The sequence below is a fragment of the Colias eurytheme genome, chromosome 11 (genome assembly GCF_061535395.1).
Source record: "Colias eurytheme isolate Ceu_HAF_F1 chromosome 11, ilColEury1 Martin Lab GWU primary, whole genome shotgun sequence".
Taxonomy (NCBI): domain Eukaryota; kingdom Metazoa; phylum Arthropoda; class Insecta; order Lepidoptera; family Pieridae; genus Colias; species Colias eurytheme.
This window is the reverse complement of record NC_142990.1, coordinates 1,117,236-1,143,391: the sequence shown is the minus strand read 5'-3', so window position 1 is coordinate 1,143,391 and position 26,156 is coordinate 1,117,236. Positions and strand designations below refer to the sequence as shown.

Genomic DNA, 26,156 nt, shown 5'->3' with positions numbered 1-26,156 from the left:
CAATATGCCTCCATTGACGTACGAGAGGCATAATCGACTTGTCATAATTTTAAATCAATTAAAATTCTTTTCGCTTGTAATTGAACATGATATCATCGGAAGGTATTTAATTCATTGATGGTATTGGTCGCGCCAATATAAAAAATATACGTAAATATATTCTCGATATGAAAGTGGACTGTATTTTGATCTACGTGGTGTTAGCAAAGAGGGATAGACAGGATACACACGGCACGTACCTCATCGGAGGGAGTAGCGTCCAGAACACACGCGCCGCCACGCGGTCAGGGTCCTCCAGCTCGCGGCGGGCAAGAACGGCGTCCAGTCCCACACTCCACACAAACACACACGCGGCGGTGAGCGCGACCAAGGGCCGGGGCACGGGATACCCCGGTGATGTTACAAGGGCACAATGCCTGATGATCTAGAGAGCCTCGTGGAAGCTCTCCGGCGGTGGCCGAGTCCCGAACCTCGCGAAGGCACGGAGCGAACCCGACTGACTGCAGCGACACGAACGTCGCGTTCACGTCTTATTGGACGTGTCACGTGGTTAGTGACCACGCGATGATTGGTTGTGCTCGTATGTAGGGAAGGATGAAGAAACACACCACAAACAATAAATGTTTAATTTCTACATTTACTATTTTAATTATATTGGCGTTACCATATCCACCCGCCCTAAATGGGTCACCATTTAAAACCAATCATAAGATACAGCGAAAAACTATGACTCTAGGATCGCATAATGCGCGCGGGTTGATAAAAGTCCTAAGAGCCACGGCGGTAATATAAATAACAAGTTCTATGGCTCTAGGAGCGCAAAATGCGAGCGGGATAATAAAAATTCCTAAAAGTCACGGCGGAAATATAACTAACAAATTCTATGACGCTAGGATCGCGTAATGCGAGCGGGGTATATAAATTCCTAAAGTCACGGCGGTATTACAACTAACAAATTCTATGACTCTAGGATCGCGTAAAGCGAGCGGGGTATAAAAAATTCCTAAAGTCACGGCGGTATTATAACTAAGAAATTATAAACGAAAGCGGTGCAAAACTTAAAATTAAACTTAACTAACTGCGGTAATATACTAATGCGATATAACTATTGTCTTGGAAGCGGACATAAACGAACGACCGGGCGAAGGTAAGTTCCCTTGGCGGTTCTAACTGTACAAACGCGCGCGACGTCGTCCTTTGAAGGATGTACTTTCTCTACGACGGCTAAAGGCCAGGTTAGGGGCGGTGCATTATCATTTATTACAACCACGACCGTTCCAGGAGTAATAGGTGTGGAAGGCGTATTCCATTTCTGCCTAACCTGCAAACCGTGTAAGTATTCCAATCTCCAACGTTTCCAAAACGACTGAACTAACTTGTCCAGTAGCGAATGCCTATCAAGCAAACTGACGTGATCAGATTTGACTTGTGGCGCGGGTAAAGCTAATAAAAGCGCGGTAATTAAAATAACACGAAGCAAATGCGTTATAATATTCATATATAATTTAATATAATAATAATCAATGATCATGATAATTATGTGATCATTGCGCGGTAATATCACTGGATGCTTATGTGCATATTCCAGGGCGGAATCGCTTAGACGTCCGATGAGGATAAGTCTGTTGCGAATAAAAGGCTTCAAGCGGTTGAGAGCCTGCGAATAAAATTTATAATAGAGTATATTATAATACTCCTCTGCAAAATATTTATTTTGCAGGGCGGGAATAATTTTATTCTCAGCGAAATTAGGTTCCTCTACGGTCATCATAACACCGCGGCGGGTTAATAATATAAGGAACCTATAAATATAAAATACACGACGCGACGAGACGCGAAGGGCGGTATCGTATAAAGCGCAATGCTTTATAGGCGGGCACACAGTGTGCGCTATTAATTTTCGTTCGGGAATGTCTGCAATAGACTCACCATTGAGACTCCTAAGAGGCCAATCAGATGGGTCCGAACGAGCCCACTGGGATCCGTGGAACCACAGAGGGTGCGATAAGAGATCTTGTGGCGTAATGCCTCGCGAAAGAATGACAGCGGGAATTTCAATACCAGAAACATAGTAGAAATTATCTGATGGGATGTTATACACGACTGTGGGAGCAACGAAGCCCATCATGTCCCACAGACGGGCGGTAATTGACAAGATGGAGCGCTTAGTGCACATCACATCGGCGGGAGCGGTAATTTTAAAATAAAAAACAATAAACAACAGTAGACCAATGCAAACCAAGTAATTTATGTTGCACGGTCTTATCAAACTCCACCGCGGAGGGTAAAAGTTTGTGCGAAGCGGGAAGATTATCTAACACATTTTTACTATTACTATTCCATTTAACTAGATCCCACTGAGCTCCCTTAAACAAATCGATGAGCTGCTGCGACGCGGAAACTGCTTCACATTCCGTGGGAATAGAGAAGGCGATATCATCCATATACAACGAGGAAGACGCAATGCCACTCGCGAGCGGATATTTCGCACCGTCATCTTCTACGAGCTGTCTTACCGTGCGCAGTGCATGATAAGGACTAGACTTGATGCCGAAGCAAACTCGATTAAATTGATAAAGAAGCAGCGGATCCTGCGGGCTGAAACGATATAAAAAACATTGAAAACGACGATCAAACTCACGCACGAATATCTGCAGAAATTGTTGGCGGCAATCGGCGGTCATGGCAATCGCGTGGAGACGAAAACGTAAAATTATTGTAAACAAATTGCCTTGTAAATTCGGCCCAACATGCAGAAGGTCATTCAATGAACGCTGGCTTCCAGAAGTTGGCGTGCTAGCATCTAAGACCATGCGCAGCTTAGTCGACGATTTATCCTCGCGCAGAACAGCGTGATGCGGTATAATATAAATAGGTGTAGGGTCACGCGGATCATACGGAGGCGCGGGTGATATATAATTTTTTGTTAGATAATCTTTTATGACGTCATCATATGCCAACCTTAATTTAGGTGAAGCTTGAAGCTTTCTTTCGAGGCACATGAAACGTTTTGCGGGCAATATTAAATGAGTCACCGAGAGTGTAGAAATCATCCTTAAATGGAAGCGAAACAATATATCTACCACTCACGGGATCGCGGGTTGTAGTTAATTTATAATATTCTTCACATTCAACATCATCGGGATGTTGAACGGGCGGTGCGGTAGGAAGCTCCTCGAGCTCCCAGAAACGCCTGACTAATGAGTCAATAGCGGCGGTCTCTTGAACGTGACAACACGTCAAGGGCGGTTTATGTATGTTAGGTATGGTGGGTACTGAACCCATTATTACATAACCTAACACCGTGCGCAATGCAGCGGGCGCCGACGAGTCACGAGATGCATGAACTACGTCGGGGAGAAGCAGATGAGGGAACAGAGAAGCACCGATTAATAAATCGATTTTATTTGGCGTACCAAAACTCTCATCTGCGAGCGGTAAATGCGAAATATGCGATAAGACAGAAGTGTCTATAACAGCGGTAGGTAATAAATCCGTAACATGATCAACAACTAGCGGTGAAATATTAAAAGATATGTTGTTGTCAAAACGCGAATAAAATTTTATATTTACGGAATTACTATTTACAATTTTTTCTGAACCACCGAACCCCTTAATAATAGTACGTTCGGTTTTCTGCGGTTTAATACCTAAACGTTCACAACATTCATTCGTAATGAAGTGACTTTGCGAAGCGGAATCTAAAAGCGCGCGAATAACAAGCCGTTCGCCTTTACAATTATAAGCTACGACTTCAGCGGTTGATAATAAAATAGTACGTTGTTTATTCGCGGGCGCGTTGCATTGAAATGCGTTATCAGTATCAGCTGTATAGCTAGCGGTACATAGCGCAATGTCGGAGCGGACGCACTCGCCCGACGGCTGTGACGGCGCAGGCAACGGCGGTTTGCTGCGCGGCGGGGGGTGAGACGCAGGCGCGGGAATGGACGATTCGCGTTTCAAATGTAACATCGTATGATGTTTTAATTTACAAACGCGACAGCCAGAATACGACGAACAACTAGAAACTCGATGTTTTATACTGAGACAATTTATACACGCGTTTCTATCCTTTACGCATTTCAAACGTTCCTGCGGACTCATTTTATGAAAACTCGAACATTTATATAAATTTTGATGCGTAATATTTGTACAAAGACAACTATATGCGGAATCAGCGGTTGTTACGTAAGACTGATACTTAGGCGGAGCAGACGAGATATTATTTGAACTGCGGTTATAATTATTATACTTTCGAGGCGGTTTATTTATTCCCGAATTTGTGGAAGGATGAATGCGTTCTAATACCTTCGCACGAGTTTGAATAAATTGAACTAAGTTATCAAAAGTAGGCATTTCACTACCAAACTTAGTCTCGAAAGCGCGAACAGTATCTGAATCTAACTTCTTCAACGCGATATGAACAATCATTAAATCTGTAATATTATCTAACTTTATATTCTGTAAGGCGCGCACTGCGCTGATAAAGTTATCAGTAAATAAATCAAAGTTTGTTGCGGATGGAGAATGCAAAGGTTTAAAATCAAACATTTGATTTAAATACGCGGAAACCAACATACGTTTATCATCATATTTATTTTTTAAAGTTTGTAAAATTAAATTATAATTTTCAGCGGAGGGGGTTATACCAGCTATAACAGTTGTGGCCTTCCCCGTTAATTTACCTAGTAAATAATATAAACGCTCGGCATCTGTAAGGCCGGGATTGTTGTGAACAACTGATTCAAAATTCGAAAGAAACAGCGGAAATGAGCGAATATCACCCGAAAATGGTACTAATTCGATAGGCGGTAATTTAGGCCTATTTTCATGCAAATTATTAATATCTCCGTGTGACGGACTTGGTTGCGAATATTGCGATTTAATTCTTATAACTCTGCTATATAAAGACTCGAATGCAACGAGGCTTTTATAATCAGGTTTCGCGGTAGGTGTTAATAATAATAAGCGAGTATTGTATTCGTCTAAACACTTTTCAAATCTTTCACGTAGTGATTCTATCTGCGCGGACTCGTCAAGGAAACTTTCCATAAGCGAGGCGTTGTTATGAACGTTTAAAGACAAATCATACATTTGTTGCACCATTTCGAATATAACTTCGCGTTTAGCTAATAACATGGATAACTGCGAATCATTTATATCTTCCGAATCATTAACATCCGAAGCGTCACTATCAGGTAACTTAGTCATTTTCTTAGGCGGCATTTTTAATAACAAAAGTATATATTCAAACAGAGAATGTTACAATACAAGTTACAATAACAAGTAATACGACTAAATAAAGTAGGTCAGCGACTCAAGCGTAATATGAACCGAGTATGAATTTTCAATATGGTCGGATTATAACAGCGGATCGCGGAATGACCTAGATAACGTTATAAATTTCGAGCGCGGGTAGCGGATAAATAAATATGATGAAATATGTTCGATTTATAATGATTTTAGCGTTATAACTGCGGATAAACGATATGAATATAGTTTTAATTAACTATTTTAATAATAATATACGCGTAACTTAATGTTACGGGCGGAATAAAATATATTTTAAGCAAAAAATAATAGATGACGCAATGTCGATCTATGCGGTATATTATAGTTATTTCACAATGAATGTACTATTAAATCGCTTATTAGGGCCTACAATGAGTATCCTAATAAGGGCGGGTTTAAAATATATTTTATATGAATAGTAGAAGACGCATTGTCGTTCTATTATATGCGGTATATTAAATAGTATTTCGCATTGAAGATACTACTAATCGCTTATTAGGTCCTACACAATGAGTATCCTAATAAGGGCGGTGGAATCATCAGGTAATGGTTACTATCCGGGTCGAAGGTACCACTCAATGGTCGCGCCAATATAAAAATATACGTAAATATATTCTCGATATGAAAGTGGACTGTATTTAGATCTACGTGGTGTTAGCAAAGAGGGATAGACAGGATACACACGGCACGTACCTCGTCGGAGGGAGTAGCGTCCAGAACACACGCGCCGCCACGCGGTCAGGGTCCTCCAGCTCGCGGCGGGCAAGAACGGCGTCCAGTCCCACACTCCACACAAACACACACGCGGCGGTGAGCGCGACCAAGGGCCGGGGCACGGGATACCCCGGTGGTGTTACAAAAGCACAATGCCTGATGATCTAGAGAGCCTCGTGGAAGCTCTCCGGCGGTGGCCGAGTCCCGAACCTCGCGAAGGCACGGAGCGAACCCGACTGACTGCAGCGACACGAACGTCGCGTTCACGTCTTATTGGACGTGTCACGTGGTTAGTGACCACGCGATGATTGGTTGTGCTCGTATGTAGGGAAGGATGAAGAAACACACCACAAACAATAAATGTTTAATTTCTACATTTACTATTTTAATTATATTGGCGTTACCAGGTATCTTATCGATTTATTGCGTGAAGAAATATTCTTTAAGTTATAATATATTAGTTTATTTGGTGTGATATATATTATATGGGCTTTCGAGTGAATGAAGTTTTTTAGTGGGAATAATTATTATGTTTGATAATTAATTAGATAAAAATATTTATTTATTTACTGCTGATGCTATTTAAAGTTTTCTAATATATTAAATGGGATTTTGAGTGAAAGAAGTTTTTAGTAGTGGGATTAATTATGTTTGGAAATGAATTGGATAATTTATTTAAGTATAGGTGTTCCTGGGCACACTGATTAAATGACTGTCTCGTTGTAAGGCTGGTTTAAGAACAGGGATCTTGGGTTCGATTACCGGTGGAAAAAATAAATTTCTTGGTCTGGTACACAGAAGGCTGACCTACATGTCCGTAAAGATTGATCAGTGAAACAGATGTCAAATGCATCTGCCCCCACAAGGGGACATGGGACTTTTACAGTACCTAATAGCACAGAATACTTAAAAGTAGCCAACGCTAGTATGTAATAGACTATTTCCTAGAAATAATTGAGAAGGGGAGCAATAATTTTTGAATGTAAATGTAGACTGGTATAAAAATAGCAAAAAAAATGTTGGTTCATGTTTGACTTACGGTCGCCTAGTTTCTTACAAGTTTCACTTTGTCTTTGTAGTTATATTCGTACTAAATAATCGTCGTAATTATGAGCATGTATCTATGGGTCTAAAGAAGAATTATTAATTACTATAATTAAGCTAATGTGCTTTTATTTCTTGCTAATTCTAACTACAGCCACGTAAGGACGTGGATAAAAATATCAATACGTGAGTATAAATGGTCAATTATAAAATAATAATTTTTAGGACTTATAATAATTTATACAACGTATACTTACATTTATTCATTGAATAATAACATTTTAATACGTTTAAATTCCATATTGAAATTTTATTTCAACTTCATGTAGCTGTATACCAATTATTAGTGACTGACAATATAATGGCTCTGTTTTTAATTAAGGCTGTCAAGGTAAAAATTGAATATACCTATTATGTATTTTCATAAAGACTGAAATATGAAGGAAAATGTATTTTTATTACATTTTTTAAACCGTTAAAATTGAATAAACATATTTTTAATATACGCTCTCTCATATAAAGTTTTTGGTCGCACGATTTGATTTATACAGACGAAACTGCAGAGCGCAGCTAGTCATTGAATAAACATACACCTCGATATAAACCCAAACTAGAATTTAAACTTTAACAAAAACAATACCAAAATTTAAAATTTCAAACGCAACCCGCGCCAAATTTGGAACAAGGCGGATTCTAATTTAACCCTCTAATAAGAGCGTGTATGTGTGAACCCTTTTTTGTCTCTGTGACCGAGCCGAACAGGTACAAACGTCCCTTCGAATGATAAAAATGTACCCTCCCACATAAATATTCATTCGTTCCAAGGAAGGGTACTAAGTGCTGGAAATATTGCTTTGTCAAAGAGTAATCATAATTTTTTATAACCCTAAACGCGCGTACATTAGACGTCTTGGTGATGGTGTTACGCTGAGTTGAATATTTAGTGTAATGATTACTGGGATAAATATCCTGGAGACGTAGATTTTAAGATCAAGATTTATATTTATAACGAAAAAAAATTTATGAGAAAGATATTATGGCCGTACTAATTTAAATATAGGTATGTTATATTTCGCAGTTCAAATGAAAGAAAAATTAAATATCTTAACATGTTTGTTACATAGAATAAAATGTAATCGCACTAACACTGACGATAGGAATTCCACATGATCTTTCAGTTTGTCTCAAATCTCTACTACGTAAACAGAATTTACCTTTAGAGGTATATTCAATTAATTCGATAGATTCTGTCTCATTGAAACAATCGGAGAAAATATTATAGTTTCATATTGATATAAATATCAACTAATTGGAAATCATAATTGTGCTCTACATCTTATAAAACTAAAGCAAAATAATATAGAACTTTCCGCTCCACAAGGGGCTTTCGAAATGCGCCCAACGCATATTTTGACTTGCACACAAGCTACCCAAAACCGAAATAGTCCCTAATGTGTATTCAAACAATTCCTACAACGTGGTCGAAGCACAAAAAATATACAAGTTTTTTTCATATTCCAACTTTACGTGGGTTGCTCGTAGCGGTGCCTTTTTTATTTTTAGGGACATTGATTGATTGAACCTTATGGCACGTCTATGAGAAACCGAGGGTATTGTTTTTTAGTGCATTTTTATCCGATATTGGATCTGTCTAAATTTATTGTGTCTTCATTTAGTTAATTAGGGTACAATAAATACAAATTTTAAGCTTTAAGGACGCGTTTACGAATCTGACAAAAATACGCAGTTTTTCGGTGCATTTTGCGGCGAAATAGTACAAAACCAAATTAAACTAATAATTACCATAAATAGATTACTCCTTAATCTTTAAAAGGTACTATATTTTAAGTCGAAAATTTTGGTTTATAATATTGAAAAAAATAATTTCCGTTGCCTCTTCACCCAAAATTGACAATATCTTGCTGAATAAACGAACATTTTTCTTGTATTTAATAAAACAAATTGATTTATTTAAAAATATTTTAAGTAAGTAGACATGTCTAACTCAAAAAGGTACTAGATAAAACTATCAAAATGTTACAAATAGGCTGAGAAAAAAATTAAAATCAAATCTTATTTTTTCACATATTTAGCTGTAACGCGTGATACTTATTGCATTGAAATAAGGGTTATTTTATTTGTCACTACCTTGAATTATTGCAACACAATTTGTAATGAAATATTTTAGTAATTTAGTCTGCGCTCAGCCGCCGTTGTGAGTAGACACTGTGACGCTTGTAAGCAGCTCCTCGTTTACGAAAAGATCGCTGTACGTATACAAAATAGTTGACATAGTCAAGCTTGATCCTTCACGCATTCTGCACCGACAACCAAGGCACAACAAGGTAAGATTTTATTTATAGTATTTTATACTTATGGGATTATAAACTAGAGTTTCTGACTTGACGGAGTGACCTGCAGGTGTACTTCGAAGACTGCTACTGGAACTAATAGACGAGTAGAGCTAGGTATGCCGAGTTTGGGCTCGTTTTGTTAGTTATGTCGAGACCTTACCTCCGGACTTGATGGAGTGACCTGCAGGTGTACTTCGAAGACTGCTACTGGAACTAATAGACGAGTAAAGCTAGTTATGCCGAGTTTGGGCTCGTTTTGTTAGTTATGTCGAGACCTTACCTCCGGACTTGATGGAGTGACCTGCAGGTGTACTTCGAAGACTGCTACTGGAACTAATAGACGAGTAAAGCTAGTTGTGCCGAGTTTGGGCTCGTTTTGATAGTTATGTCGAGACCTTACCTCCGGACTTGATGGAGTGACCTGCAGGTGTACTTCGAAGACTGCTACTGGAACTAATAGACGAGTAGCGCTAGGTATGCCGAGTTTGGGTTCTTTTTGTTAGTTATGTTGAGACCTTACCTCCGGACTTGATGGAGTGACCTGCAGGTGTACTTCGAAGACTGCTACTGGAACTACTAGACGAGTAGAGCTAGGTATGCCGAGTTTGGGCTCGTTTTGTTAGTTATGTCGAGACCTTACCTCCGGACTTGATGGAGTGACCTGCAGGTGTACTTCGAAGACTGCTACTGGAACTAATAGACGAGTAAAGCTAGTTATGCCGAGTTTGGGCTCGTTTTGTTAGTTATGTTGAGACCTTGCCTCCGGACTTGATGGAGTGACCTGCAGGTGTACTTCGAAGACTGCTACTGGAACTAATAGACGAGTAGCGCTAGGTATGCCGAGTTTGGGTTTTTTTTGTTAGTTATGTTGAGACATTACCTCTGGACTTGATGGAGTGACCTGCAGGTGTACTTCGAAGACTGCTACTGGAACTAATAGACGAGTAGAGCTAGGTATGCCGAGTTTGGGCTCGTTTTGTTAGTTATGTCGAGACCTTACCTCCGGACTTGATGGAGTGACCTGCAGGTGTACTTCGAAGACTGCTACTGGAACTAATAGACGAGTAGAGCTGGGTGTGCCGAGTTTGGGCTCGTTTTGTTAGTTATGTTGAGACCTTACCTCCGGACTTGATGGAGTGACCTGCAGGTGTACTTCGAAGACTACTACTGGAACTAATAGACGAGTAGAGCTGGGTGTGCCGAGTTTAGGCTCGTTTTGTTAGTTATGTCGAGACCTTACCTCCGGACTTGATGGAGTGACCTGCAGGTGTACTTCGAAGACTGCTACTGGAACTAATAGACGAGTAAAGCTAGTTATGCCGAGTTTGGGCTCGTTTTGTTAGTTATGTTGAGACCTTGCCTCCGGACTTGATGGAGTGACCTGCAGGTGTACTTCGAAGACTGCTACTGGAACTAATAGACGAGTAGCGCTAGGTATGCCGAGTTTGGGTTCTTTTTGTTAGTTATGTTGAGACCTTACCTCCGGACTTGATGGAGTGACCTGCAGGTGTACTTCGAAGACTGCTTCTGGAACTAATAGACGAGTAGAGCTAGGTATGCCGAGTTTGGGCTCGTTTTGTTAGTTATGTCGAGACCTTACCTCCGGACTTGATGGAGTGACCTGCAGGTGTACTTCGAAGACTGCTACTGGACCTAATAAATGATTATAGACTGTAACTAATAAACGAGTAAAGCTATCTTATAAGAGTGATATAGTCTATAGCTCTTATAACACAATTTTTGTTTTAGATGCCAAGGCCGTTCGGGAAAACGTAGTTCAATAATTTTTCTCTGGCACGTGTATGAAGTAAATAGGGAAGCGCTTGACCACAATCTCGCCTGATGTTAAGCTGAGATGTGGTCCAAGATGGAACGCGCTTCCCTAGAAGGTACCTGTTCACTCTACGCTTGAAGACCCCCATATTGTACTCGTCGGGGAACACAGATAGTAGTCTAATTATTGTTTTATTTTTATTCTATTTACCTATACCTATGTGTTATTCATCGAAATAAAATACTGTTATATATATCTATATTTATTTTGTATCATTGTATTCCATTCATTAAAGCCTAAATTAGTTCCGCGCTAGCGGTACAAAGTTCGCCGGGCCAGCTAGTAGTAATAATGGAAACTAAGAATTAATAAAAAAAAATATTTTTGGTGAGTATTATCCATTTTTTTATCTTATACCCTACTCTTCCCTACCCTATCATACTCCATCCTACCCTACACTACTCTACACTACTCTACACTACTTCACCCTATTCTACCCTACTTTACCCTACTCTACCTTACCAAACTTCACATAAACCATCTACTAAATTGTCCGGAAAAAGCCTTAACATTTTGTTTGGATAGGTGAGCCCTTTCTTGAGTTATAAAATGTTTCAGTATATTTGAACCTAAAAAGTTTTTGTAAGTACCTAACAGTAGTATATGCATGTACAAAATAAACGTTTTGTCTTTCTAGTTTTCGAAAACCCACTTACATATTTTGATACCACAAAAAAATTATATACTAACAAAACGAGCCCGAACTCGGCACACCTAGCTCTACTCGTCTATTAGTTCCAGTAGCAGTCTTCGAAATACACCTTCAGGTCACTCCATCAAGTCCGGAGGTAAGGTCTCATCATAACTAACAAAACGAGCCCAAACTCGGCATACCTCGCTCTAATCGTCTATTAGTTCCAGTAGCAGTCTTCGAAGTACACCTTCAGGTAACTCCATCAAGTCCGGAGGTAAGGTCTCAACATAACTAACAAAACGAGCCCAAACTCGGCATACCTAGCTCTAATCGTCTATTAGTTCCAGTAGCAGTCTTCGAAGTACACCTTCAGGTCACTCCATCAAGTCCGGAGGTAAGGTCTCAACATAACTAACAAAACGAGCCCAAACTCGGCATACCTAGCTCAAATCGTCAAGGAGTTCCAGTAGCAGTCTTCGAAGTACACCTTCAGGTCACTCCATCAAGTCCGGAGGTAAGGTCTCAACATAACTAACAAAACGAGCCCAAACTCGGCATACCTAGCTCTAATCGTCTATTTGTTCCAGTAGCAGTCTTCGAAGTACACCTTCAGGTCACTCCATCAAGTCCGGAGGTAAGGTCTCAACATAACTAACAAAACGAGCCCAAACTCGGCATACCTAGCTCAAATCGTCTAGTAGTTCCAGTAGCAGTCTTCGAAGTACACCTTCAGGTCACTCTATCAAGTCCGGAGGTAAGGTCTCAACATAACTAACAAAACGAGCCCAAACTCGGCATACCTAGCTCTAATCGTCTAGTAGTTCCAGTAGCAGTCTTCGAAGTACACCTTCAGGTCACTCTATCAAGTCCGGAGGTAAGGTCTCAACATAACTAACAAAACGAGCCCAAACTCGGCATACCTAGCTCTAATCGTCTATTAGTTCCAGTAGCAGTCTTCGAAGTACACCTTCAGGTCACTCCATCAAGTCCGGAGGTAAGGTCTCAACGTAACTAACAAAACGAGCCCAAACTCGGCATACCTAGCTCAAATCGTCTAGGAGTTCCAGTAGCAGTCTTCGAAGTACACCTTCAGGTCACTCCATCAAGTCCGGAGGTAAGGTCTCAACATAACTAACGAAACGAGCCCAAACTCGGCATACCTAGCTCTAATCGTCTATTAGTTCCAGTAGCAGTCTTCGAAGTACACCTTCAGGTCACTCCATCAAGTCCGGAGGTAAGGTCTCAACATAACTAACAAAACGAGCCCAAACTCGGCATACCTAGCTCAAATCGTCTAGGAGTTCCAGTAGCAGTCTTCGAAGTACACCTTCAGGTCACTCCATCAAGTCCGGAGGTAAGGTCTCAACATAACTAACAAAACGAGCCCAAACTCGGCATACCTAGCTCTAATCGTCTAGTAGTTCCAGTAGCAGTCTTCGAAGTACACCTTCAGGTCACTCCATCAAGCCTGGAGGTAAGGACTCAACATAACTAACAAAACGAGCCCAAACTCGGCATACCTAGCTCTAATCGTCTAGTAGTTCCAGTAGCAGTCTTCGAAGTACACCTTCAGGTCACTCCATCAAGTCCGGAGGTAAGGTCTCAACATAACTAACAAAACGAGCCCAAACTCGGCATACCTAGCTCTAATCGTCTAGTAGTTCCAGTAGCAGTCTTCGAAGTACACCTTCAGGTCACTCCATCAAGTCCGGAGGTAAGGTCTCAACATAACTAACAAAACGAGCCCAAACTCGGCATACCTAGCTCTAATCGTCTAGTAGTTCCAGTAGCAGTCTTCGAAGTACACCTTCAGGTCACTCCATCAAGTCCGGAGGTAAGGTCTCAACATAACTAACAAAACGAGCCCAAACTCGGCATACCTAGCTCTAATCGTCTAGTAGTTCCAGTAGCAGTCTTCGAAGTACACCTTCAGGTCACTCCATCAAGTCCGGAGGTAAGGTCTCGACATAACTAACAAAACGAGCCTAAACTCGACACATCTAGTTCTACTCGTATAATAGTTCCAGAATAGTTCCAGAAGAATAATAGTTCCGAAGTACACTTTGGCATGTACTTGTTTACCAATCAATCACTGTCCCATGAAATTAGGTAAATGGTATCTACTTTTGTGACCATTCAACGTTACAAACAAATCAAAGTAAATTATAAAAAAAAAATATTGCAATAAAAATAAGTTCAATTATCAAGTCGTGTCAGTTTAGTCATAATTTCGTCGTTTCTCGCATTTCGCTGTGTGTGTGAGCCGTGCACGTGTAGTAGTAAGACTCAAAACGTAAAATTGATGCGCGTCAATTTGTATATGCGTCCTTAAAGCCGTGTCATCTTTCATTTAGGGGTTAATTTTTAAAGATTTTACCTCAATGTTGTTGATTTGATAATGTTTTTAGATTAAAAATGTTTTGTTTTCGTCGTTCAATGTTTTAAGAATGTAAATTAAGTTTAAATAGTGGACTTCAAGCAAGTATTAATTATCAATATTTTGGCAATGTACAGTGCAACATTTAGCGTACCTATCTGGATAATAGTAAAGCGTATATATTTAAGTAAATAGGTTACTATTATATTATATTATATTTAAGTAACTTATCACAAAGTATAACATAATATCTTATATTATGAACTTTAACTAGACCATTGTTAAGATTATGCATCACGAATATTAGTAAAAATCAAATCGCTCCTATGATTTGTGAAAAAAAAATTACCTAATTCCCTTGTTTATTTTAAAACACAGACAACAGCAACATCAAAATGATTATAACTCGACAGCCAAAAACTCACTAAGGAGTTTAACATTTTCGTAACCCATTTATCCTGTTTAATAAATCATAATCCCATTCCGCGGGATCTTTGACGCTTTATTTGACGTCTAAATGTCTTTCAAAAACAACTCTGTTTACATTCTATCTCGATGCTGTTTATATATTTTTGTTCTCATTTAATGCGGAAACCTTTGAGTTTTGACGCGAGAATGCTACGTTTATCATTTCTGTTTACGACAGTTTTTTGAAGTGATTAATTGTTTATGAAATCCGTTGTCGCGATTAAATAAAGGCTTGTGTTAACATGGATAGTTGTGTTATTTAAATTATTAATACCTACATATTGTATATGTAGTACCTACGTAGGTGTATTTTATCTTGGGCGTAATATTTTAAATTATAATATCTATGACTTGAACTGAATTAGATGAATGAAGTAGATGAATAATTAAAATCATTTATGTCAAGAATCAACGAAAATCTCATTCTCATCATTTTTTTATTGTTTACAATAAAAACACATACCTACATATAGATATATTATGTGAATTGAAGATGAAATTCGGATAATATTACAAGATTAACTTACAAGATTTTGATAAAAATTTATGATTGAAGATTTTAACTTTCACAACGTTTTGCATTTCTATTTTTATAGCTGAAAGTGTGGTCATAATAACTAGAATTTGCTCTTGTTTTTCATGTTTAGCCTCTACCCTAGTAATACAATGAGAATTTCATATTTCGTCTGACGGTAAGACGCTCAAGCAACTGTGATGAGCGCCGAATGAAATTCTTTTACATCTTTTACAAAGCGTAACAAGACAGGATGAAAAATTATTAAATTTTGACGCCAATCTCGTCTCATGCCCTGGTAACATAAAGCCCAATATTGCATACCAGTTTTACATTAAAAAATTCAAGGAAGTTTTGATAAATTTACGACGAGAATTTATGCACGCTAAATTGTTCTCTGTACCTATTGAAATAAAATTGTTTTTGCCGTGCCAGCTTTGTGGATTAAATAATTATTATAGGTGGGTGTATATTGTGTGTAACATGTAATTAAGAGATGATTACTTCGCATACTTTAACGCGTATTATTAAAGTATTGTATTAAACATTGATTAAAAACACTTTGCACGGGAAATGAGATTTTTGTTAACGAATTTTAACGCAATGAATTAATTACAGTAAGCTTATTATTGAAAAATTGAAATATATTTTGGATACTGTTTCAAGAGTAATTTTGTGGTTAAACTGCTGTATTATCACACCACACACACGGCGGAATAAACTTACGTATATCTAGATATATTATTTTACTTTATTTACGATTGGTAACTTCGGTTTTCAAGTCAGAAATCACGAACATAACGCAAATTATGTTACATCTTGTATTACATCTTTGTATTGCTAAAAACATAACTTGTTGAAATTACTGGATAGGAGTAAGGAAAGTAATAAATTAATAAGTTTGAGGCAACAACATTGCCTAGGATGCCACAACCTATAGCGCATATTTGCAAGTCCTAAAAATATCTTGAAAGAAAAACTCAACCACTTATAAAACAATAGCACTACATTTACCAGCAAAACCAATGTACCTACTATATTATTTCAATTGCTCTACAAAATGTCACTCGTCACCGCGAGCGGACACGACACGAATACACGATATAGCTAAAGATCACACTGGATTACTGGGACAATGGGCTTGTTAGGAACGGCTTCCACTGGTATGCTGCATCAATGCTAACGTGAATAAAAACAACATTTCCTATAAGAAACATTTAAATTCAAACTCAAAGCTCCACAGAGTGTTGGAGATGCGCAATTGGGGGGTAAGAAAGAAATGGATAGAAGTGGTCAAACAAGCAAAAGTTTCAACTGTTCCAGAATCTTAACGACAATGCTATTTCTAGAATCTTCGCTAAGTTAAATTTACTGCATTACCTCCAGTAAAAATTACTTGTATCCTATAAACGGTTATAAAACCGTCTTAATAAATTATACAGTTATTATTTTATGTTTCATCATCATCTTCATATCAACAAGCAACAAGCATCTCCAATCACCATTGAATAATCCCTAAACCAGTATATCCCCTACTGGAAAGGTCGAATGCAGTGTGGAAGCCAGTGGGAGTGTGCGAAATTATGTGCCTCAGGCACTTAACAAATAGCGTCGTGAGTACGCCACACCGGTAGCACACGACGCCGCGGGCCTAACTATTATAGACTGGGCTTGATTTCAAAATGCTCCGTCTTTGGTTGGGAACTAGATCTTGTTTGAGTGATGGGTGCTATGATTTTTGCTTGAGTAGTGGAGCTGTGAGGCAACTGTTCATGTGTTCTGACTACTGGTCATCAGTGCTTTAAGCCGTAAACTGTACTTTTTACGAAATACATAATTGGTATGTGTACGACTTCTATTTTTGTTCGATTTCTGGTGAAGAATAGAAAGGCGTATCTAGTTTATGAGATTCTTAACATTGTTGAATTAAATATTTTTCTTAAATACATGTATTTTATTTTAAGTTAATTTATTTTAACTGAAATTCTCCAATCCACGACCAAATACCAAACATAGGTCACGTTCCCCAATACCGTATGGTAGGTACCGTACTGAAGGTACACTAAATTTATAAAATTAAACGTTATTTAGACTGCGACCGGAAATTCCTTTATCCCAACAACGTTGGCCTCATTGCGCTTTTGAATTTAAACTTAAAATATTTTCAATTCCATTACAATCCAACAATTCACTGCGGTCAAACTAAAATGCTCTAGAAAAGCCCGATCCAGTTTCCTGAAGTGGGTTTTTGTAAGATCAATTTGCTATCTTCGGTACTGGAAATCAATTTGATAGAAACGAGATAAAATTGTAATTATTCTTAGGCCATTGTGTTCGTCTTTGAGTTTCTTGTTGATTTGTTGAGTGTTTTTCGTTCAAGTTTTAAAACTTATAAATAATCTTTTAATGATCAAATATTAAGTACAAAAATTAGGTATATAAATACTATCGTATGTAAAGGAAAAAATACCGTCTTAAAGACATAAAAATACGAGTAAATATCCTTGTTGAACAAACAGAGCTTAGAGAAATCTTTATAGTACAGCTTTCTCTTACGAGGTTTGTGATTTGTATTGAAAATCAATTGAAAGTCAAATAAAATAAGAATTTTAATAGACATCAATAAGATCAACTTATAACACCTATATTTGACAAACACCAAAAAAAACATGGTTTCTACATAAAGAGATATAAAAACCAAACAAAAATATAACACTTCCATTATGCATGAAAAACCAACAAATAAGCCAATTTCGTATTTAACATACTTTACATCAAAGCACATGATATTTCCAAACGCTCTAATACCAAAAAGCGAATTGAATGGAGATTAGAAAAATCAGTGAAAGCAATTTTTTATTGGAAATATCTTAAAGAATGTTCAATATATTTGAACGCGAAGTAACGAGAAAGCCGTTACGAAAGATTACACACCAACAAAGGGAAGCAGCAAAAACCTGCGCCCATTGGATTCAGACAGAATAGTAGCAAAAAGTCACGTAGAATATTAGATATTTAAAATCGGAAAGGGCCACCTTTCGCGTTTTTGTACTAAATATCTCAATTTGCAAGAGGTACAGTGAATTTATCAATTTCGATTGCAGTGAAATTCTGCGTCTTATTTCAGTAACCCACATTTACTCTGTGTCTAAGAAAGGTTAAAAAAATTACATATTGAGTTAACTTGTATATATTTGTGTTTTTTTTTTTGAAGTAGGTAATCTTATTATATGTACAAGAAAGAAGCAAGTATTTCTACTACACAGGCTACATTTTCAATTTCACCGGAAATATAGGACAAATTATATACAGTTTCGGTAGGTACAAAACTAACTGATAAATTACACCATCTACGAGTTGTAATATTATCTTCATAAAGAACATAACATAGTCTAATAAATATGCTAGAGTAAACCATTTCTATTGCGCTGCCCATTAGCCGAGTCTAAAATTTCATATTCATCGATGCAAATGTAGCGAATACATTTTGCGTCGACGTTGATTATAAGATGTGGATAAAATTATATTGCTGAAGATCCCTGGGGGCAGACGCTAAATTAATCAGTACCCAGTATGGCGCAGAGTTTTGTTGTGAACTGGTCTTTTTCTATATAGGGTAAGACTGTGGTAAGACGGTAATTATTGTGTATATTGTTGTAGGTACCTATGTCTTGTTTGTAAGTTCTATGCATTTTGTTCTATGCATAAAATTAATAAATTTTAATGAACAGAATTTATATTTATATGTGAATTTGTATGTATGATGTTTTGAAAAACAAAACCGTTGGTAATTGCAATAATAAAACACACTAGTGATGCAACGAATACTACTTTTACGAATACGAATACGAATACAAATATCAAACCTACTATTCGGCGAATACGAATACGAATATCTCGCCTTGGTAATAAAAGACTTATTTATTTAATAAATGTTTACTCTTCTTATAGTTAAAATTTACAATAGGTTAAAAAACATAAAATTCGTAGATTTTCTGGTTTTAGGCGATTTTTTTTCAGTCTGGATGTTTCCAGCCGTTGAAAAAAGTCTTTCCGAAGCGACTGTACATGGCTTCAGTGAAAAATATTTTTCAGACTTGGAAAACGGTCTTTGCGGTTAAGGGCCTCTGAACACGTCATATTTTTACGCACGATTTTTAAATCTGTAGTAAATAAAAATATTCGTTTTTAAATATTTATTATTTGTATATTCGCCGAATACGAATATTCGGTAAATGTCTACTATTCGGCGAATACGAATATTCGTATTCGTATTCGTTGCATCACTAAAACACACGAATTTTAAAACTTGTGTGTATTTTCATAATTTGAAAATCATGAGAGAAATTTAATTTATATCGATTTTTTATTAATTTCCAAACAATACCTTACGTTTCAACTTTCAACTTTCTAGTGTGATAATATTTATTCTGATCTGTTTCAATTCTACTTACCATACCTTATCAAATGAAAAAGCTTTATTAATAAAAGCAACAATTTATCCATCAATAATAATGTTTCTACGTACAATACAAGCATAGAATCAATTGTCACGAACCAACACCGTTAAGTATTTGTGATTCTAAGATGCCTTTCAAATGACCAGCTAGGCTTTGTATAGATTTAGAATACCTACCAATATTCCATGACTGTCTTAAATATGTGGAACTGTCTAGACAGTTTCAATAGACAAAATCAATAGGTAAAATAATGTTTTTAAAGACCATAGTTCCTGTGATAACGCACTTAGAGACTAAAGTAGATCACTGCAATATTCACTTAGGAGGCGCATAATGAATCAAAGTTACCAGGTGCTAATTGTGTGATTCCAATAATTTTTAAACACAATAGACGCCCAGTAAAATAAAAATACATCTTTTCATCTCAAAACCTTACTCTCAAATATGTGTTTCCTGATTTTTTCCACAGCGTGAATTATTTTTATTTTTTTGTTACTAGAATATTAAAAATTAAAATTATAAGTAACCCTTTAACTAATAAGTAGTATTACTAATACAATTAATAACATGACTCCAATGTAAAATTCAAATTCCTTGCAACAAAGTCACTGCAATAACCGACAAAATTTATCACCTATCAAAACAATTACGCAAACAAATTGATTACACTAAAATAGCGAAACAATAAATAATAAATTATACGTCACTGATAACAGCTCTAGGAAAGCCACAAAGTGCCGACATGACGTTACGTTCACTATCTTTGAACCTGTGACCTGAACAATTTCTATTAAAACAATTTTTAGTATCGACAGTAACTATTTAGTAATATGTATTATCGCAGTGTTTTGCTGTCGTTTGAAATGTCGAGTTGAATAATATTATATTGTTTAATTTGCCTTTTAAACTAAATATATAAATATTTTACCTTACTTGCCTGTAAGAGATCACTGCTAAAAAATTAAGCTCATATTCGAGAGAGATATTTAGTTACAGTACGATTCACGAAAGACGACCACAAATGGCGGCCGTCTGCGCACGTTCACTCATGAAGAAAAGACATAAGACAAAATAATATTTTAATGTTGGTTTAATAATTTATTTTTTATTTATTTAAAAATAAATCCGCCCGCTCCTCACCTCGCACGTCGCACCTCCGTAGGGACCTAAAATATGCCTTCTGCGTCGTGGTCATCTTTCGTGAATCTTACTGTACTTACATATAGGTAGGTATACCTAAAGTAAACACTAATAATTTGGAAAATCCAAAAGTGCACGCCTAATAATTTTTTTTAAAAAAATTTTTAATTATTATTTTTGTTTATTTAATAACAATTAAACCACATCGAATCAGACCCTGAAAAATGAAAGGGTTCTATTCCTGAGCATACTCAAGCGTAAGAGAAAAAAAAAGACTCGATTAGTAAAGTATTTCGGTCGCTATCGTGTTAACAAGAAAAAGGATCCGCACATACAGACACACGGACGTCCAAGACAGAACTTTTTTAAACTGTTTTTTAACTAGTTTAAATAACAAAAATGACATCAAAAATATCATGAACGTTAAAAATAGTGTTTTTTCTTAATATGTGTGTGTATGTATTATATTACAAGTGCAATGTATAATACATAAAGACATTTTAAGTTTGAAAAATCAGATGTTTTGCGCGAAGTGACAGTAGTACCCACCTCAACGCTTCGCTTATGAGGCGTGCAATAAAATTTTAAAACTATCGAAGTTAAAATTGGCTGATAGACTGCGATCGTGATAAGCATGTTGATTGTTGCTGCAGCATAGTTGACATTTTTAGAAATATATTGAAAGGCCACGGATGCTTATAATATATGTTAGCATACTATTTCCTTTACTTGTTAAAAATATAAGATTTAAATTTGATAATGATTTTAAATTAATATAAATTAAGTGTGTTTTCAATGTCAAAGATATAATAATCTTGATGATAATTTTCTATCTAGTGATAGGATCGTATAGCAACATATAGCAAATAAAAAGTATCACTACATAGTATAAAACAAAGTCACTTTCTCTGTCCCTATGTCCCTTTGTATGCTTAAATATTTAAAGCTACGCAACGGATTTTGATGCGGTTCTTTTTTTAATAGATCGAGTGATTCAAGAGGAAGGTTTTAGTATATAATTTATTAGGTTTTAGGCAAAGCCGGCGAAGCCGCGGGCGGTAAGCTAGCTTCCTATAAGTTTAGATGATATTAGACTCTTACAACTTTCAAGGACTCACACAAGAGTCCTTAACGCCACCTCGCTATACCATACGTGACGATCTTATCAATGTAGTGTCACGACGGATGGATGCACAATGCCTGCATAGCAATGGAACCGATCTTGAGATAACGATATCGATGAATGTTTATTCTCAATGAGTATTGATATTGTCTTGTCAACTAGCTTTCTGAGCAAGAATACGCTGAGTATTGAAAAGAAGTTCCATTGGAATTTGATGTTTAAACAAGCCTATAATTATATTATCCTAAACACTTGCAGACACAAAAACTATATAAAAAAGCTCGGATGTGACATGAAATAAAGATAAACAATATGTTCCTATCTGGAACTTATTTTATTAGTCGTAAGTTATTATTATAACAATTCAGAAGCATTATTTTTATTAAGAGTGTATTACTTCTTAACTATTTATGAACCCAAAAAAGATCTATTGCGAGCTTTATTTTGTCAGTCTGTATGTAATATACCTATGTCAGAAGTTTGCTAAACTTTAAATTAATTTACAAGGCACAACTTGTTGAACAAACATTAAAAATCTTAAACGATAACTTTTACGAACCTTAAAATAATCTTTAAAGTAGGAAAATGATAAAAAATATTCAGTAAGCAGAGGGTAGCGGTCAAAAGCAATCAGGGGGTGCAATTTGTATGGTTTAATTAGCTTAGAATATCTGGGCCAATCAAAGGGGTCTTTAATTATGCCCCAAATCTTGCGGTTGAGACTGATCACTGACATAAATTTTAAACGTGACTCCGTTTAATTTGATGTTTACTCTTTACTAAGGAAATATATACACACTATACAATAACTCGTGATTACAACATTTACAGTGTGGCTTGGGTACTAGTTTGTTTTGATTATCTATTCTCTATTGTAGTTAAAACAATGTTTTTTTTTTATAATTATTCCATATTCAACATTTCATCTATTACGCCTCTTCCTAAACTAAATAATTAAATACATTACATATAAATGAATATTATTCTTATTATTTTATCTAGTTATTTTGATAAAAATAAACCCAGTGGCCAAAACTTAATCTATCCACACACAAAATTTCACATGAATCAATTCACTTGTTCTGCAATGAGTATATCAAATGTACATCCCTAACTTTCAGATTTATACCCGTATTAGATACAAAACCATGTTAACAAGCAAGTCGTGTATCTATCCCATAGAACGGTGAACTTTTCTAATCAATAAGCAGACAATAATGTTACAGCCATCTAAGTTCTCTTATGGGCCATTTTAACAAACTTTCTACGTTACAATATATTTTGTTGTGAGCGAAAACTTGTACCTTTTAATGCAGTGAATATGAACATAATGTAAAAACAAAAGATTTTAATATTAGTTTTTATTAAATCTATATTTCGTTCTTGCTTCGTTCCTGTCGGTCTTTAGCGTGATGATAAGCCTTCCTCGGTGAATGGGCTATCTAACACCGAGAGAATTTTTCAAATCGGACCAGTAGTTCCTGAGATTAGCTCGTTTAAACAAACAAACTCTTCAGCTTTATAATATTAGTATAGATGGCTCTGTCTTACATCTTCAACATAAAATATAACCTAAACTCGGCTTCATAATTTCCTTAGGGTACGCGCAGACAGAGAGCGTTCTGCGTTCCGCGTTCTGCGTTCTGCGTTCCGCGTTCTTTGTAATGTGAAGGATCTATAGCGCCGGCGCACACAGAACGCAGTTAGACCGCGGCGGTCATTCGGAACGCTTGCGTTCTCGCGTTCTCTGTACAGAATTACAAAGAACTCGCGTTCTCGCTATGGCTGGTCCGTCTTCTCCAATTGGTATCTTGTTTTTCTATTTTAGATTTTACATAGTCATGTAACTCATTGAAGCTATTTATTGACATTCGAAAATAAATATAAAATATCTCTTCATCTTGAAGCAGCTCAGGGATAAGAATACTAAATTCTCCCATATCATCTCGTTTCGTGTTGATAGGGTGTACCTGTGGGTGTACCCAACATTTTCTACTTTTTTTTGACTCCTCTAGACTCCACAAAAGCAAGACTTCATCTTCGGAAGATGAACTTTCGAGAGACATGTTTCACGTGCGGAGAGTCGCGAAATAGAACGCAAATGTCTTGAACGGCTCCTGTGTGCGCTAGAACGCAGAACGCAGAACTGACGAACGCAGAACGCAGAACGCGGAACGCAGAACGCTGTATGTCTGCGCGTAGCCTTATCCAGTCATCTATTGGGCGCCGTTCTTGTACCCCTCGAGACTCATCATGTTCCCATACTATAAGAATATGTTTATAACTTTTTGTGGCGTATTGTTAATTACGGTTTATCGATAGCTATCGAATTGGCAATTTGTTTTAGTTTTTGTGTATCATGATTGTTATTTGGATATTGGCTTGGACAAATGGTTATTTGTTTTATCGAATATGTGGACAAAAAACGGCTTTAATGGTGGGGTTTCTTTATTTTTTAGTTTGTTTTAAGCTTGATAGGTATAACAAGTTGCGGTATGGTGAGAAGCAATTGATTTTAGGTTTAAATTAAAGTGAAATGTACATTGAAAGTGAAAAGGTGCTTTTTGAAGTGAAACTTCTTTATCGGGGTTGGAAAAAAATTTAGTGTAACATTTTTTCGTTACGCGTGACATTTTTCCGTTACGCGCCATCTTGTTCTTATCCCTACCACGCGTGATTCGACGTATTTCTGTCAAGTTGCATATAGTAAATTATTTTTTGAAAAATAAGGTCATAAAAAAGTTTCACTTCTTACGTGTGTACACTAGTACACGCACACATTTTTTTTCATACAAGACGATTTCTTGCTGACATATTAGATGACAAAGGGAGGTATTTGTTGCGAATTTATTTTAAAACGTTGTTATATTCCATCCAACGGTTAAACAATATGTTTTAACCATTTGATTATTAATACAAGGTAAGTTTAAGTATTTTTATTTAATTGTTTGTGTTTCATATCAACGCACAAATATTATCAAAATAAACGGAAACAACGGAACAAAGACTATTTTTGAAAAAGGAATCTAACCCGGAAGTCTCAACTCAAACCGGAAGCGAATCCGACACGTCAGTTTGAAATTCCAATATCTACAAGATGGAGGACATCCGATAGTGTGTAATTAAGATTTTCACTTAGGAACTTCTAGTTTATTTTCAAATTTCAAATTTCAAATTTCAAATTTATTTATTATTAAACATACATATACATACAATTACAATTACAATTTATTACAATATACAATTAATATTCATGTAAAATTATATAATTATATAAATAAAAGGCTACCAAAACAATTTATACAAGCCAATGTTTCCCTAGCTAGGTTACTGGGCAACCTGTGTTTAGGAGAAACAGCTTGCCTCTAAAATAAATTCACAAAAAGCCTCTTAGCAAATACTTAATTATAATTAAAATTGGTTAGAATAGAGAGTAGAGAAAAAGAAAAAAAAAATATGTATAAATTTAAGATGTGAGAATGCTGGTGTGTCGTATGAAACTGTATCGTATGAAAGTATATATATTTGTGCGTGTAAGTGTGTGTGTGTGTGTGTGTGTGTGTGTGTGTGTGTGTGTGTGTGTGTGTGTGTGTGTGTGTCTGAAATATTATATTGTATTTAAGCAAGAGTCACGTTTACACTTTAAGCCAGTATCTCAACAAGTTGTTCTGTCTCGTCATAAGTTTTTCCTAATAGAAAGACGCGTACGGTTAATTTACATTTAGAATACGGTAAGGCATAGATGCTAAGACTATCATTAATTTTGTTATACAAATAGGGTCCGAGGAAGTAAAAGAACCTCTTGGTGAACCTGCTATATGGCCGAGGAACAGTGCAGATTTTGTTCTTTCGTCGAAACGAGATTGTAATGGGAGGGATGGGAGGTGTTAATCGGTGTTGTAAAATAATAGTCTGTAAAATAAAATGTTGTCTAACGGTGAGAACCTTCCAATCTTTGTACAGGTCGGTTGTACATGTACAATACTGCATAGGTTTAAACGTGGAGACTTTCATAACTGCTCTTTGAGCCACCTCGAGGGGCTTCAGTATGGTTTTTGCGGCACCTCCCCAACATACAATACAGTATGTGACAATAGATTCGCACAAGGCATAGTAGACGGTGCGTAGAACGGCAGTGTTCGTGACGTGTCTCAAATTTTTAAAAATATAAATAAGTTTTCTGACCCTAGTTGTTAGGAGAC

The 26,156-nt window shown here is 36.7% G+C and overlaps 1 pseudogene; it reads right to left on the bottom strand.

Annotated features, from left to right (window-relative positions):
* Positions 1 to 249: 249 nt before the first annotated feature.
* LOC149904327 (uncharacterized) lies at positions 250 to 3,005 on the bottom strand (annotated as a pseudogene).
* Between the last annotated feature and the right edge of the window lie 23,151 nt (positions 3,006 to 26,156).